Below are 5,878 nucleotides of genomic sequence, written 5' to 3' on the forward strand. Positions count from 1 at the left end.
TAGAATTATTAAGTACTAATAAAAATGCAAAATGCATTGTATGTTCAATTTTTTTTATAATAAATAAAAAATAATAAATTATTGTTATTATTATTATTATAACTAACATAAATATAACCATGTATTCGTATTTTTTAAATATTTTTGTTATATTTTAAGTTAAAAGTATAAATTAAGTTAATATATAAAAAGAAATTAACAGTAGAAACTATAAATATGAAAACAAAACAAAAAAAAACTTGTGATAGTTTTATTCAAAATATTTTAAAATGATTTAAAATAGCAGTTACAAGTAAAATAAAAATAAAAATTGTGTACACAACAAAAAGAGATATATATTTATACATAACTATAATTATAAAATTAAATATATATAATTTTTTTAATTTTATTGTAAATAGATTTTATAATTATTTTTTAGATAATTTTTTAATTAAAAATGTTTAAATTTAAAAAACAATCAAATAAATAATAACAGTCACTAAACAATCACTTAAACACGGGTAAAACAATTAGATATTATAATAGATGAAATTAAATAATATAATAAAAATGCAAGTGTTCTCACTAGTATTTTAACGGATATTATTTTCTAAATTTTTCAATTATGTTTTTTAAAAGAAAAAAAAAGTATTCTTTTTTTCTATTTTTTTTTCTTTTATTTTGTACGTGTTAATTTATAAGAGGATTAATTATATTTTTTTAGGATGATTGACAAAGAATTTCGTTAATCTATTCGTTGGCATCGTGAAGTATTTTTGACGGGAAAAGTTGAGGCTTGAAAAGTGAGAAAGCATAAACCTCTTTCATGTAACTTAATATAAAATATAAATTATTTATAATATTTTAATCTTGATTTTTTAATTGTAAAATAATAACTAATTTCTGAAATTGAAATATATTTTTAAAAAGAAAAATATTTCTTAAAAAGTAATTTAAATAAAAAATATTAAATCAATATTAGTGAGTTAAAAGATTCTCCTTGTTTATAATTATATCAGTTAAATTAAATTAGGGTATACTCTTAATCGCATTTTACAAAATTTTCAATTGATCGAAAATTAACGAATCCAAAATAGTCGTTAAATGATTTGATTTCTTAAAATTATTAACTTGAGATTTTTTCTTTTACATTAAAACACAATTATGAATTTTAAATTTTACAGAACAAAGAATAAAAAAAATAAAGGATATTTTAAAAAGTAATTGCATAATAACATTAATTTAAGTTTTAGAAAAAATAAACGCATGAAAATCAAACTATGTGATTAATTATTATGAATAAATTATTATATTTATCTAAATATTTTATGCAAAATTTATTTATATTTAATTAGAAAAAATGTTCTCCAAAATTAAGTTCTGTGAATATGTTGTTTCCGAATCATTTTAAAAGTTAAAAAACTATTTATAATTGCATGCGTATTTTCATTTATACTATTTATACTTGTTTACAGAGATATATTTTTTAATATACACAATTTTTATTTTTATAATATAATTATTAATGAATTTTTAAAAAATATAATTATTAAAAAGATATACTTATTTCTGATTTTTTATAAATAATATTTTGTATAAAGTTGTTATAATTTCTTTTTATATTTGAAGATTTTACTGTTAATATATATCTAGTTATTTCTAACTATTTTTATTATTTTTTATATATTATCAACTTATCTTAACTAATAGTACAATAAATATATAAAAAGAAACTCTAGGGAGGCCACCATTACTAGTGTTTTTGGAAAGGAGATGGCTATGGCAATTTCTTCTGCTACAATACTTCCTGATACACTCATATCAAATATTCTGTCATGGCTTCCTGCGAAGAGTCTCATGCGATTTAGATGCGTTTCCAATACATGGAATTCTCTTATCATCAATCCCGACTTTCTGAAATTACACCATGAAAGGTCCATCCTCTTCCAAGAGTTAAGTGATGAAGCCAAAACTTTCGTTATCATGGGAAAAAATTATTTGGGTCGTGCTATTATGTTTTCCGGGAGAGGAAGTTATGATACTGCCCGGAGGGAAATAGGTCGCGCCCGCCAGTGTTTTCGTGTGGCAAAAATACTTTCAAGTTGTGCCGCCGGCCATGGAGTTGTTCGCCGTTCCCCGATCCACTCTTCTTCGATAATGGAGTTTTTGCAGGCCTTGGCTATGCTCTAATCTTGTTTTTCCACCAGTTGTTCTTCGTCCCTCTTTCCCCAGATCGCACGTTGATTTTTTCTTTTCATGTGATAATTTGATAATCATCATAGGTAGAATAAGAGGAAGGAGATTTTCATCTTTTTCAATATTTTGGGATTCTTTCAGTTTCAATATGTTATTTTGATTTGGTTTTCACTCATTTCGCGCTTCCTCCTCGTTTATTTTGTTATTTTCGAAATCTTGGCTATGTTTCTTCTTGAAGCAGATTTACAGAACATTCACGCATTGTTTTGTGTTTATTGGGTTTATTAGGGTCTCCTGATTTTGTTTATTTTACTTTGTTGGATGTATGGATGTATGGGTTTAATGGTAATATATTATTATTTTTTTAAAATTTGAAATTGTTTGTTTTAGTAATATAGTATTATATTAAAAACGTGTTCTTTGATAGATTAAGATTTGTATATATATTACTTTCTTGAAATTGTTTATTTGAGTAATATAGTTGTGTGTTTGTTTGTGATTTGTATATATTATTGGTTATTGATTATTATCGATGATTATTCATTTATCGTGATTTAATCGAAAGAAAAATTTTCAATCATTGAATATTAAACTTTTCAAATTTGAAGTCGTTTAAATAAAAAAAACATAGAGTGAATTTAAGTAATTTTTTTGTGACAAAATTAAATACGATTTATAGTTAAATATTGTAATCAATAATTTAAATTATAATAAAAATAAATTTTAGTTATTCATAATTTATTTTAACATTATTGAAATCAAATTTACAAATAAATATAAAATATGAAATATTTTGTAAGTGGAAAATATTTAAAAACAAATTTTTATTATTTAAAAACTGAACATCTTTTGGTCTTTATATATATATATATATATATATATATATATATATATATATATATATATATATATATATATTTGGTCATTCAATTATTTTCTCTATAATATGGTTATTAAATTGGTTTTTATATAATATACTAAATTGGTTTCTATTTAAAATGATTTATATTTTTCGTTGCTAAATTGATATCTATACATTTGGTTTCCAAATTGGTTTTAATATAATTAGGGGCTAAATTGGTGTATTTGATTACTAAATTAGTTTCCAAAGTAGAAACTAAAAATGGGTAGCTAACATTTTCTACCAATGTTTTAGCTATTCATGACTATTTGATCTAAATTAAACATATAAATATATATTATTGATATAATTTTTTTATTATTAATTTTGTTTAAAATCTATTATAGGATACATTCCACTACTACAAATTCATTGATTACCGAAGGATTATTACCGAAGGTCTCTTACCCCTCGGTAAAAATGACAATACCGAAGGATTTCCTGACGGTCATTAAAATTGGTCATTACCGAAGGCTTTTGCCCTTCGGTAATACACAGACGATTTACCGAAGGCTTTTGGCCGTCGGTATATGCATTCACTTAATAAAATCTGAATTTGGGATTTCCCTCCTCCATTTTCCCAAATGCTTTTTAGGAAAGCTTCTCCCAAATTTTCACTCCCGTCCCCGCGCCACCGCCACCCTTCCTAGGATTTCCCTCTTCCATTCACCGGAACCGGACGTCCATGCGCCACCGCCACCCTTCTTGCTCCAGTGCCCACCGCTCCTGCAGTCCGCACCGCCGCTCTTCAAGCAGCGATCATGGTCGCCGGACGCCTACCGTGATGAAGCCTGGCTCCGCCGCAAGGGAAACTGGAAGAACCGTCCCCAAGACCATGACCACCACGACCACGCCGTCTTCCTCTGCCGCATCTGACTGCGAAGACACTCCTTCCCCGCATGGCCCACTCTGCCATCTTCACCACAGGTACTTAACACTTAGCTGATCTCTTGTTTGCTTTCTATAATAATGGCAGAATTATAAAGTTTGCATAAATAAACTCAGGTTATCAAATTCTTTGAGAAATATAGATAAGGACATTTAAATCTTGGTCTTTCTATGCTTAATTTGTGTTGATTGTGATTGAAGTAGATTAAGATGTGATGATATTTTTTCTGAATTATTGGGTTGTTTGATGTGAATTAATTATGAAGGTGATAACCCTCAGACCATGAAGACAAGACTGAGGCAGTGGGCTCAGGTTGTTGGATGTGCAGTGCGTCAAAGAAGCTGTGTGATGAGATGATAATTGTTTATTCGAGTTGTTAAACCTAAACCATTGCAATAGAAGCTGTGTGTGATTGATATAAATGACAACCATTGCAATAGGCCCTCGGTAATTACCGAAGGCTTTTGACCCTCGGTAATTACCGAAGGCTTTAGGCCCTCGGTAATTACCGAAGGTCAAAAGCCCTCGGTAATTGTTAGCGACAAGGGATTTACCGAGGGCTGATTGGCCGTCGATAAGCCGTCTGTAAATGGCATTTTCCTAGGGCTTTTGGCATTTTCCGAGGGTTTTTGGCCTTCGGTAATGCCCTTTTTTTTTGTAGTGTTCGTTTAATTACGAGTTCGCATTTTTGATATAAGAAGTTTGATACAAATTTAATTGGGACGTAAACTTATTAAGTTTGAGGAAGTGAATTTTAATTTTTTTTTATTCCATCAAAATTTAAAATAATTGTTGGTGTGAGAGAAAAATACATGCAATTAGCCTTTAACATGAAATTAGCACTTGAAATTACTCATAACTTTTACATTTTTTCTAATAATAAAAAGGTTGAAAATTTCCTCTTCTTCAAAATCCAATTGAGTTTGTAGATGATATTATCAAAATACTCTCTACTTCCTCTTATTCATCCATAAAGAAAAATATATGATTATCAAATTATCATATAAAAAATGAACTTATGTGGACAATGAAATTATTGGCGAAGGGAAGAGGGTCGTGAAAAAAAAAATGACTGGAAACCTCGTCGGTGTTGGGAAAAACAAAATTAACATACAAAAGGGATGGAGGAGCATACCCTGGCTGAAAAAATGGAATTACCTGCAAGGATGTGAAAGAGGAGCACGACATGAAAGACGAGTAAATACGGAACCACGTGAACGATTTAAAAAATGAAACTATTTGCAATTTCTGGTGGAGTCAAATTATCTTCAATACGAGTCAAGGGAATAAACCCCTGTTCTATTGTTTCCATATAAACGATACTCTCATAAGTAAGAGTACGAGTAAAAATACCTCGTTCTTGAACTCCTGTTATTATTCTGATAGATTGAATATCGTTCATAGGTATTTTTTTAATAATACGACGATTTTTTCCAGGAAATCCCCAACGAAGAAAACATACTTCTTTTTTCTTTTTTTTATCGAAGATATCAAAACCACCGCCTATATTTAATGTCGCCTCCATACACCTTTCGAAGCGTCAAATTTCATCATAGCCAACAACATAATTTTCATTTCTTATAAACATTAACAAAAAAGTCAAATGATTTTTTGCCATTTTAGTGTAAGTTTAGGTTTTATCTCTTAACTTCAACTCCAAGGGGAAGAGACCATACCTTTCTTGATGCAATTTCAAGAACTTAGGATTGGTGATAAGGAAATTAGAAACACACTTGAATCGCATGAGAAACTTCGCCGGAAATCATGACAAAATTTATCATAAGTTTATCAGGAAGAGTTTCAGTGATCCTTGAGCTGAAAGATTTATTGTCAATCAATTAGTTCAGTGACTTGAGTCAGTTAGTTTCATTTTCTTTTCTTAGTGTTTTGGTTTTCTCGTGCATGCAAAG

General features: G+C 28.5%; 1 pseudogene; it reads left to right on the forward strand.

Moving 5' to 3' along the window:
• Window positions 1-3,499: 3,499 nt before the first annotated feature.
• Window positions 3,500-4,415, forward strand: LOC148200062 (uncharacterized; annotated as a pseudogene).
• The last annotated feature ends 1,463 nt before the right edge of the window (window positions 4,416-5,878 follow it).

This window comes from Vigna umbellata, chromosome 4 (genome assembly GCF_029865625.1).
Source record: "Vigna umbellata cultivar VRB3 chromosome 4, Vumbellata_1.0, whole genome shotgun sequence".
Taxonomy (NCBI): Eukaryota; Viridiplantae; Streptophyta; class Magnoliopsida; order Fabales; family Fabaceae; genus Vigna; species Vigna umbellata.